The sequence below is a fragment of the Amblyomma mixtum genome, chromosome 1 (assembly GCF_055824585.1).
Source record: "Amblyomma mixtum isolate Tamu chromosome 1, ASM5582458v1, whole genome shotgun sequence".
NCBI lineage: Eukaryota > Metazoa > Arthropoda > Arachnida > Ixodida > Ixodidae > Amblyomma > Amblyomma mixtum.
Genome location: NC_143012.1, coordinates 315,119,575 through 315,131,620, shown reverse-complemented (window position 1 = coordinate 315,131,620; position 12,046 = coordinate 315,119,575). Strand labels below are relative to the sequence as shown.

At 50.6% G+C, this 12,046-nt stretch overlaps 1 protein-coding gene across 3 annotated transcripts in view; it reads right to left on the bottom strand.

Annotated features, from left to right (window-relative positions):
- Pgant6 (Polypeptide N-Acetylgalactosaminyltransferase 6) overlaps positions 1-12,046 on the bottom strand; it is a 199,381-nt gene that overhangs the window by 109,083 nt on the left and 78,252 nt on the right. The window lies entirely within an intron of this gene.

Here is a 12,046-nt window from a genome sequence, read left to right as displayed (position 1 = left end):
CTGGTATGGCTATTACTAACGACCGGCTACAAATCTCTAATTGCAACTAGGCACCTAACTCAACTAGTTAAAAAATTTATTATTAAAAATTAGCTAACCAGCTCACTATGCTTAAGACAATACATCGCTTTTCTGGTGTCCGCCAACACTGGTAACACTGTGAAGCAAAAGCCATATTTTTACCCCCAAAAGCCTATGTATAAAAATTTTTGAAAGTGTTCGCTGAAACACCTGGTATACTGGCGCTGTGTCCTGTCCAGGTTATCTTATGTAACAAGTGAAGGCGGGATAGTTGGTGGTGTACATTGGAGTGCATATTGCAACCGCGCAAAACGACGAGGTTGCAATATGCACTCCAAGGTTATCTTAGTCGTCACCTACTACTACCGCTTTCTCCTCTATTAATCATCGTCTTCTACCAGGATCACCTGGATAATAAGGATAACGTATATCCTCCTATGCCTACGCGGCCATGTGTGCGGTCCACACTATGAGAGGCCATGCATATACGGTGTACGTTTTTGAAGGCAAGGATGTTATTTATTGTTATATAGGTGAGCTTCGCCACTATTTGTTATCCAGGTCAGCCCTGCAGTGCGGCTTTAGAAGAGAAAAAATCGCTGTACTAAAACATTTACTGATGGATCGATTGATTTATTTTTAGCTCTTGGCTTATTATATCCTGCAAAACTCACACGTTCTCTTTAACAGGGTGGTACTGGCGTAATTCTTCACACAACTGACAAGTACAATAAAGAAACCGATTGATTGATTGACTGACTGATTGATTGATTGATTGATTGATTGATTGATTGATTGATTGATTGATTGATTGATTGATTGATTGATTGATTGATTGATTGATTGATTGATTGATTGATTGTGCATTAGTATAAACCCATGGACAGTGAAGATCCACAGGGGTGAGATAGAGGGAAGCGAATATACAAATGAAGGAGGCGTGCGTCATGCACATTAACAGGGAATACTTATCACTCGGGCAAAAATAGAGAATACTTGAGATGAACGCGACACCGTAAGTCACTACTATTTCTTGGCTTGCTAGCACAGTGGGTACAAATGCGTCCACATTGAACGCAAGCAAAAACACGCACTAGAAACAACAAAAAAAATAAGTTACTGGTTTAGTGAAAAATACAAAAGTGGCCAAAGAAAAGGTAGTTATGTAACGACGATAAGCAAACGAAACAAATGCGGCGGACCAGCCGACAAAGCTTAGACGTATATAGCTACCGCTCTGTGCCCACACAAACGAGAGAGCTTCCGTCCGCGTCACGGCGCATCCCCTCAGCAGTCGTTCGTGTGCAGAGAAAAGGGGCGCCATATTCGTCTCACCGCGAAGCGTGGGGGGCCGAACGGGTCGACCGTGACACGGAGGCTGCAGCAGCGCAGTCGTCCGGTGCGGCTGCTTTACAGAGCCGCGCAGTACCGGAACAAAGCGCGCGGACCGGAACCAGGCATCACTCGAGACGGCGGTGGAGGGGCACGTCACTTCCGCCTGCCAGCTCCGAGGATGCGGCTGACTGCCCCGGAGTGGCAGCGCGGCGCAGTGGCAGCAAGGCCGATAACGCCGGATCAAACGCGGAAGCCAAGAGCGGTGAAAAGGAGAGAGACTCACGGCGCAACCTGGCAGTCAGCTGCCCGTTCTCTAACGCAGCCGCGGCTCCCCACAGTGTGCCCAAATGCGACGCGCTGCTAAGTCAAGTCTCTGTTCGAACTTCCCCCTACTTCACGCTATGACCTTAGAACTCGGTTTTAGCAAGTGCGGAAGTAGCGCGAATAATATTTCGCGGTACTGGAGCGATCACAAGGCGCGTTACATTGCGTGGGAATTTCTTTTCGAGCACCACCGCATGCTTTTGAGAGCACAGTGCACTCACGACGGCGCGTAAATGTGCGACAATATTGTTTTGAACCGGCACGGGCCGGAATAAAGGTAAAAATGCTTGCCAGCGATGTAAACAAATTAGCCTCGAAAAAAAAAAGCTGGCTTTAGAAACTCCTTTTTGTAACGTAAAATGACGTGGATTCTGCACCAGCTTAGAATGGAGGCCAACTGAAGGGCGAATGCTGGGTACAGGTCGTGCAGCAAACACAATGGCGATGACTGATTTCAGTGCTGAGGTTGGATGTTTCTCTTTGCTGCGCGCATCCCGAAAGACGGTGTTCTTTCTGGCGACTGTCCAACCATGAAACGTCATTTCCGCTCCCGCACAAAGGAAAATACGTCTGCATTTTGTTGTCAACTGCTGCTCATCGTTTTAAATTTTTATTTTACTGATTTTATTCAGAAATCACAGCTTTTCGATTCTTTGAGCAGTGCCAGTGCCTCCTAGAAAAAAAAAAGGGGGGGGGGGGGGGGGGGGCTCTGAACTCCTCTTGTGACGCCACGCGCCTTGCCCGGTTGACCGTAATACGAATTTAAAACATAAGGCTTAAAAAGTGACGGCCGACATGATCTTAGCAGCCGTTGCCGTTGCACCCGCCAAGACCTTCGGAAGATCATCGGTCGGAAGGTCTTGGCGGCCGTGATGTCACAGGGGAGTGCAGAGGCTTTTTCTTTCTGGGAGGCACCGGCAGTGCACAGCAACCTCACAAGAACCTCATTATCTCTTTTACAAACTCTCGGTAAATCTACTTTACCGCTCCTTACAGCGTACGAAAAGAAAGTAAACTTCCCCAGATAAAGCAGACTGTCCGCATCTCAGAAGAAGTTCTCTGTTCAAGACGGATCATTAAGCAACACCGTCCTTCGCCCATGCACGCATTTCGTGCTTGATCCCTCGGACGTGCGCTTTCGGGTCCAGTCAAAAACACACAAGCCATCCTGCGCGTCCCCAGCGGAGGCGCCGGACAAGGGGTCGGGTCCCAGTGCAGAGTCGAAACGCTGCGTGGAAAATAACTCTCCAAGCAACTGAGTACTGGAGGAGGCGGTGCGTGCGATACCCACCCGAAGCGCGAGGCAAGCGATGGGACGCTCGTTAAAGACGGGCTGCGCCTCGGCTCCCACTTCCATCCCATGGAAAGACGAGATGGATTTGCGTTCACCCCCGAACGTGCAGTTCGTTCGCGCCGCGTCATCAGCGAGCACGCTTCATCTTCGTCTTTTCCGAGTATTCTTGCTCCTTAGCAGCGCACGCTCTCTCTATACATGCTATAGTCGTGGATCACGGCGCAGAAACAGTTTTCGCTCTTCACTGTTCGCGCGTTCTGTTAGCACCGCCGCTGAGCGCGTGAAGAAGACGTCGGATTGCTTTGGGAGAGGGTCATTTTTCAAAGAGCGGAAGTGGGCTAAACTTGCTGCTCGCGACGCTTGGCGAGCCAGCTAAGCAATTTATGTGGAGAGCGGCGCTTTTCAGCCAGGATTGAAACGCAGCAGCCGAGGCGACTGTTAGTGCGCCTTCATTTTCCCTTTTAAAGCGCAGCTCTTAGGCGCCCGTTCCTGTATTCCACGTCGTAGTCATCGTCGGCGTAGTCGGCGTAACACCCCCCCTGACAACCGAGGCAGGTAGTAGCAGAGCGAAACGCCGCCTGCCACGGTGAGGGGGGAAGAATGGACAACTGGAAAGTGGCTGCCGCAGGAAGATTCCAGAGGGTGTCTAGTAAAGCCCCTCAATGAAGCAGTCAGCGGTGCCAGGTGCGTGTGAAGAGCTGCGCTAAGAGCTCGCATTACCGAGTATCGTAGTCATTGGTCAATTATTGTTTTATTTTTTAACTCTCCTAAATAGGCAAAAAGGCCTCGCACACGCTATTTTATTGCTTTTTCTGCGAACAATATATGGGAAGGGAGGGGGATGCAACGTTGCGAGCGGCTGGAGACATACCCACAGACAGCCCCGAAACAAATGGGGACCCATTTTTGTCGGACCGCAAGTCTACGTGATTCTGGGGTCCCAAATGCACGGCTACGGCAAGAATATGAGCATCACAAGCGCGCATCTTTACACGACGTTGCGGTCGCGGCTTTATTGTCGGCGCAAAACACAAGCAGCGAGAATGGGGTAAAAACTGCAAAGGAAGCGAGCTTCAGCGATTCATCGCCTCTTCAGTGTTTCACGTATAAACAGCATTTGAGAGGACAAATATGATGCGCAGTCACACGCGGAGACGCGACATCTATGTGCCCCTTCCGAGTATTTATGCCATCGTAAAAAGTACGTATCAAGGAAGTATGCCGAAAACATTTCGTGTATTCCAGGTTGATGGCCAAGCTTATCAGCCACCGAGGCGCGCCGAACGATATGTGTAGACAAGGCATGACCACGCGCGCTCTCTTATCGCACTTCCCTCGGCTCGACTGCGCAGGTTCTAACAGGCAGAGAAGCTCCAAGGCTGTGCTGTGACCCAGTACATGGCGGTAAGAGTAAAACGACCGTGACTAAACTTGATAATTTTCAGTTTACTAATAAAACCTCGATTCTGTGACCAGAATGTAGCAATTTTCCAGAAGATCTCCATCGCATGTCCAAATGTTCCTGCGCAAAATGAAACGAACTGTTGTACTCCGTTTACCAATTGTTAAAGGAAAATCAAGCGCAGAGGAAACAACCTGCATCAAACGACAAGAGATATTTAAATACTGCAATATACTATCACGCCGCGAGCGAATATTATGCAGTCGTTATACGGTCAACGTTATTACCCAACAACGCGCACGCTTGCACTGCGCCACCGAAGTTTGGTTGAGTCCCTACGCAAACGCAAGCCAGCATGCACCAACAAAGACGAATGACATACAATAAGCAAACGGTAGGCTCTGAAGGCAAAGACAAGAAACAGGAATATTGCGGTCCACTGAAATTTTAAAAAAATGAACGTCTTCGATTCCCCCACACCTGTCGCGACCACTGTAAATAGCTTCCCGTCAGATAAGCTCCCCCGATGATATCAGCCAGTTTCGATTATGAACACCTTAGAAGGAGAGATGAAGCCAAGCTCAGCGCTCAGAAACGGAAAACCCACACGGACTTGTTGCGCATTTCTTTTTTCCCTACCTTCCAGTTTCTCTGACCAGATCACTCTACACTGACGAATGCGCATGCGCGAGAATAGCAGTGTTCGACGTCAGCGCCTGTAGACATACGCGAGTGACAGACCAGGGGAAATCACCGGAAGATAAGAGACAGCCCTCAGAGACCCGCAGACGGAGGTCCGTATAAATTGCATGCCCGTAGCCGAGACTAGGCCACGACTAAAAAAAAAAAGAGAGAGAGAGAGACAGAGAAACAGCTCAGCTCAGCTGCACAAATTGTTCTGGGACGCCCCAGGAGCCGCGAACCGGCTCAAGGCGTCGTGCATGGGGACGGAATCGCGCCGCGTATTGCGTCTGCGTGGCGGCTTCATTGACGCATCCAGAGGGAGGGGACAGAAGACGACGGGGTCGCAGAACCACGTTACCAAATCGGATCACGCTCGCGACGTATGTGGCTCGGTTGCAGGCCGTCTCGTTCGAAGGGTGGGGGAACAGCGGACGGGGCTCAACCCGACGCCCAAGGCTGGGCAAGCGAACCGAAATCAGATTACACGAGGGCCGGGGCGGCGGCGATGACATCGACTTTTCGCCGGGCCTCCCTGCTGGACTCGCCGCTGTGCGTGGGTGTGGCGAACGGAAACGAAACTGCTGCGACTATACTCGGATTTCCATAGCTTTTGGGAGAGCATCGTGAACATATCGAGGATCGAAGGGGGACGCCGTAATTGTGACCGCTCTTACCCAGGAGTATCGACCGCGCCGGTGAGAAAAGAGGGAAAGGAAAAATGAAGGTAATGGGAATATAAAAAAGTGCGCCCGAGGCTTTCCACACATAAGTCTTCGGCACTGCGCCGAAGGCAAACGTGGAAACCATCAAGTCTCTCCATTTTTTGATAGCTTCAAACGATAGCCAGTTACAGCAGCTTGAAGTGAAACAAAAAAAAACAAGAAAGTGAGTTTGCGGACCTCCTCTGAGTTTAAAGTTGATGTTTAAGTAACTGATTAAACTGCCTGCTTGTACCACGCGCCAGATGTGAGGCACATTACAGTGAAGGGCCCCGAATTGCGTGTTTCCGAACCATCAAGCAAGTGCTGAAAACTGCACATAAAATTATCTAGCAGCGGCACCTGGCAGAAAATAGGAGAAATGTTTGGAGAAAGGATAAAAGCACAATTAATAGCACTCGTTCTTGCTGGTGCTCTGGAGCAAGGAGTAGCGCTGCCTTTTGTTTTTAAATTAAAATAAACTTTGTCTCGTCTTTTTAATGCATGAATGCATTTCATATGGGTACGTTTTCGCCGCCTTTTGTCCGCAAGTTTTGCTCTTCCGGTTTCGGTCAGTCCAAAGTCGCACTTCTAGGATCCGGACAAGTGCACAAAGCGCTGCTTAAACGAGGCTCAAAATCCACATTTCCTGTTTCTTGCGTTAATTCACGACAACATCGATTTCAGCTAGACAAAATACTCAAGGTTTTAAATTATCACCTATAATGAAGACGTTGCAAAGGCAGACTCTCACAACATCCAAACGGAAATTGCCGTAGCACCAGGCATGCAGCAGGTCGGAGGAACTTCCAGCGCGTGCGCACAGGCGGCGCGCGGTACGCGAATCTCTGCTCAAGAATAGCCGTGAGGGCGTCAGATAACGCCACGTGTTGACGAGGTGGGCACACGCCTACTGCGTCCGAAGGAGGAGAAAATATTTATTGACATCGCATTGCGAATTCCCATCAGGAGTAGTAGTCATTCTGTGGAGGCTAAGGTAAACAAACCAAGGGCTCTCTTGCATGCCGTTCTGATTGTGGTGTCGAGGTTTTTGTTGTCTGCCTTCTTGAGTCGGAGATATGGGGCGATGCACACAATGCTGCTGATAACGAAGCCTTGGACCAGCTGTGGCCTGCCTCTCTCCAGCACACCTCGTTTCTTGTGCGTTATTCGGTTGGTCATTCTGCTGACTTGGTCGGCCACGCTGCTGATTTTGCTCATGGTGACTGAGCAGCTGTTCTTGTTGAGTGTGGGAGTCCCAGGAACTTGACGTTGTCCACTTCTTGTATTTGTTGGTTATCGATGATGATGTTTACTACCTCCGTGTCCCCTTCTTTTGAGAAAAATAGGAAGTTCCCAGGAGCAACGCAGGCCACATTGCGGCTTCTAGAAGGTGATCGATTTGTCCAAGGTTGCCTCGCGTTGACCGGATGATGATGTCGTGCGCGTATGTGGTCTGGCGGATTCCCTCTGTCTCGGCGAGTTGTTGGGGTAGTTGTATCATGGAGGTTAAACAGCTGGGTAAGAGTAACGCGCCCTGCGGTGTGCTCTATTACCCATGGCTTAGATCACCCATGCATGGTTAGATCTTATGCCCTCCATGTTGATGTGAACCGTCCGACCTTTGAGGAAGTTTTGGATGCACTCTAATGTTTGCTTGTTTTTTCCTGGAGCCGTATAGAAACCGTCGATGACCTCTTTCTTGGATTGAAGCAGCCCGTCTAGGGTATACAGGTGCGCTCGGAACCCGAACATGGTGTGAGGAATCATGTCGTGGTCTTCCATGTAGTTTGTGAGACGTTCGTGTACCATGTTCCCCATGAGTTTGCCCATGCACGATGTTAGGGAAATGGGGCGTAAGTTGCCGTGTTAACTGCCTTTCGTGGTTAGGGTATGAACCCCACATCAGCCGTTTTCCACGTTTGGGGGAGAATTCGTCCTCCAGCATGCGTTGAAGTATTCTGTGAGGTGTTCGAGAACTGTGATGTCTAGATTGGCTAGGAGTTGTGTCGTTACTGTATCGTTGCCTGGGACCGTGCTCTGCCTGATGCTCACAAGCGCGGCTCTCACTTCAGTGGGGGCACAATCATAGGGTGCGCAATGACGGCGCAAATGTCTCTTGTCACCCGGCTATGGTGGCTACCATAATCCGGCGCCGGAGGTGGAACGACAATTTTGACTCGCTTTAACACAATGGCGTAGACATCGGGGTAGCCTTGCACAAGTACTGTTGCTAGTCGACGAGAACTCGTTCGTCTTCGAAATCGATAGCCGAGACCTTAACCTCAGAAGAGGACCGCAGCTCGATCTCCTCAGGAAGCGTCAGGCGATATCTTTGACCGCATAAAGAAGAACGAGAGCCATAACGCCTTCGAAAGCGGAAGCACGGGTCAGAACGCATGCATTTCTGCGGTGTGGTAGACTATACGCAGCACGGATTGCATCGCTACTTTTTAGCCGCAAAAATTAACAGCATGCAGATCATTTACCATTTTCCCTGTGGATATGCTTACTTTTAGGTTGATTGCTGAGCTACTTTTCAGTCAAAATTACGGCATAAGAAGTTTGAAAAGAGCCGGGAGGCCAAACCGGAAGTAGGGGTACTATAACGTCGACGGAACGAAATTACATTCTTGTTTTTAGCACGTGGGGCCTGATACGGAACCGGAGCCAAAAGCCCAGAGCCCTGGTATCCTCTTCTTTCTCTTCCGCGCTCGCTGCCTCGTTGCTTTTTCTGTATCTGACTGCGCCTCTAGAGAGGCCGCGGAAGTCGAGCACTTAATCAATAAGCTCGTACTCAGCACCAGAACGCCAGAGCCACTGAGCCCTGGAACTGGATTTGCATGTATACAGACCACAGGAAAACAGCAGACCGTCTTTCGAATCATAGGGTGCATTAAATAAATATCATATGCCGGGAAGCTTTGCTCTCTATATAAGCGCACCAAAAAACATACCGGGCAGGCGCATGCCGGCTGATTCAATCACGTTTCCCGCATTGGCTGACTCGCGTAATCAACCAACTCTGCCGCGGGGGGACGCGGCGCTCGCACAAAGAAGGCCCGCAGGGCACCCCGAAAAACACAGGGGCCCTCGGGTGCCCTGCGGCGGCCATTGTTACAGCGCCGTCGCCCCACCGACCACCACCTCCGCCTGGCAGGCAATGAAGGAAGGAGAGCGAAAGGGAGTGAGAGAAAGCTAGCCAGCCTTCCAACTTCCCTGTCCGCCACACGCGCCCCTGCGGCGGTGTCCAATGAATCACCGCGTACACCGCTGCCGCCGCCCAGCGCACCGCCACGCACGCCGTCGACGTGAAACAAAGCGCCCGCGTCGCGCACAAGAGCCCGCGGCAGCGGCGTGCGACGTCGGCGAACCCGGCAGGGACTGGGCTGGACGCCCCGCTGCCTACATGGCACGGGCATCTGTGCGCGCGCACAGAGACGCTATCACGCGCGCATTCACGGTCTGCTCGCGGCATGCAGGCAGCGCGATTGTTCTTAAACGCGGCCGAAAACGAGATAACGCGCTCCGCACTCTCCCTCCTAGGCTTCCCTTTTCGTGAGCGCGATTAAGAGGGCTGAATGCGTGCCGCTCGGAGGAAATTGATCGACCAACGGGAGCAGTAGCGAACAGCGCTGCCGCAGTCATTTGTTGGCACGAACAATGGCGGCGGTGGAGCATACTGCGCAGCGGCCGGCACGTCCAATATCCGACCAGTTTCTGTAACGAAGTGGCCGAGGCCTGACAACAAGGGTGCTGCGTAGCAAGTGCTGTGCGATGTCAGCAGTCTCAACTTACGGGTGGCAAACGATTGGACATTGATAAGCACTATACCGCGCTTGCGTCAGCTGCGTCTGGATGATGCCAATGTCATCGCTGGCTATTTTAAAGCTGAGATACGCGCGTTCAGGCAGCGAATAACGCACGACCTGCCGGTGCGGTAAAACAATCACCTCGGAATAAATAAACTGAAGGCAAACGTTTCAGTCAGCTTCCTAACAATAGACAAAGTTATGCCGACTCTAGAACAAGCGTTTTTATTTGAAGTCCCCCGCAGTTATTCAACCCAAGTCATGCGAGAGCAAAGCTAGTAAACTGTGAACGAAAATAGGTTGAGGGAGGCATACTTCCGCCAGCGCGTGAGTACGGGGAAGTGACACGTATGGGGCCGGAGGCCTGGCGAAGAAAAGAATGCCCTGAGACAACATTAAGCGGCGTGTTTTCTGAAGCCACCTTTGTCGACGAAGGTATAAAAGAGCGCCTACACGGAGAGCTTGCGGTCACCCGAAATAACTCGGGAAAGACAAAGGACAGCTCTGATCACCTCTCGATCCATCATTTCTTATTTTTCGAGACGACGAGTTCCGCTGACCGTCTCGCGCTGAAACTTTGCAGGGCCATTGTTGTATAGGGCACACATACACGGAAATACCCGCAGCAGCTTGCGGCTCACGCGACCCTCAGTAGACCGGCAGACTCAAGCGCTGTAGCCCATACGATTCGGTCTGCCTCGTTTGTATTGCCTTCTCAAGATGGCCAGTCTGATCGATCGCGCCAGGTGACTTATGACCTCTCTGTCTTACCTCGGAAGCGTACAGTGTTATAATAAGCTAGAGCTCGGAATCGCGACGTTTGGGAATCACAGTACACAACGGTTAAATACTTGAGTAGGATTCGGTACACAGGTGCGTCGGCTACTGTGACTGGCCAGTGTACGGGAGCTACACAACCACAGACCGCTCTCACGTGCTCGTACAGTTACGTGCACTTGGCTTGTGTACGATTAACGGACGTTATGCCTACACTTCCTATACAGCACTGCACCGTTTTCGGTTAGACAGGGTGTATCGTGGATCGTGAGCGCGCCCGAAGTCGAAGAGCCAAGGACAGCGGCACCGCTTTCTCCTCCCCTGGACAACCGAGGCGGAGCCTGACAAATGGCGCTCATCCGGTGAGAAGAAAAGCGAGGCCTTCCAGAAGCGTTTTCGTCGCTGCTGCTGCAGCTGCAATGGCCGGCGCCGCGACGGTTCGCCGCCTTCCACGAATCCCGCTGGGTCGCATCACTCCTTGCGCGCACAACCAACGTGGTCCGCACGCACACTGCAAGGCGCCAACGCCGACGCCTTCCTCCATCCGCAGCCGAGGATGGAGAGGCGGAGGATGAGGAAAAGAGAAGGCGCCACTACGAGGCGAGCCCCCCTCGGTATACACCGGGCACCGATAAACGACAAGCGATTTATCGCGTGGCGCAGAGATTACGCGCGGCGTATTTCATGAAGTTCAGAGGGGTCGTAGGGCTTTAAGAAGTATTGCCCGGTAAAACAACAGGATAAAAGCAACAGAACAACCGGGTAGCCAGCCTTCGGCAAAAATGAGGACACGCATTTTTTGTTCTTTTTATTTCCTAGTAAATGGTAGGAAGTAACACATTCGCCTTCTTAACCGATGACAGATACGGAAAAATGTTAAACAATAAAGCTGCAGAACTAGCAGAGGAAATGTTTTCTAAGCCATTAAGTCACCACAAGGTTTACGCTCCATTTCTTGTCTTGACCTATTAAGGGAAAACTAAGGGAATCGATTACGACAGAAACAATCTGTGCCGTGTTAATTGAGGATTCTACGCATAGATCGTTCTCGACAGTCCCTAAACGCAGGCAGCTGCTTAATTTGCCTTTCGACATTCAATAAATTTGCAATTCTAAACATTTTGTCGCATTCAAAATGATTAAATAAACTGTTAGGCGATATCTACAAAATACTGTCACCTGTTAAATATGAGAGAAGCCAACAGCCACAGAAACCAAGGGGTACAGGGGATTTTTAATTAATTTATTTATTTTGTGGTTTTGATCAATTTCTATTACTGAATATGTTATCGCTTAAAGCTAATTGATTAGAAAAGCAGAAGAAAAAACAACCACATGCCGCCGGTGGGATCCGAACCCACGACCTCCGAATTACGCGTCCGGTGCTCTACCGCTGAGCTACTTGGTTTCTGTGGCTGTTGGCTTCTCTCATATTTATAACGAGCCCCTCATTCCCCTTTCCTTGTCTGCTTTATCACCAGTTAAAGGCAGCTGAATGACTTCAACCTTCTATAATGAAATTCGTCTATAACGAACTCGGGAAAAGATAACTATGCATCATCTAAAACATCTGCCACTTAGCCAGATTTACCAATGCTTTATCAATGCAAGCGCGAGACTTACACGTTTCGGAAGAAGCGTCATTACGGTTCGGTCCACGTCGCACGACGCCGTACCGCTATACCGCGCCACCGATGCA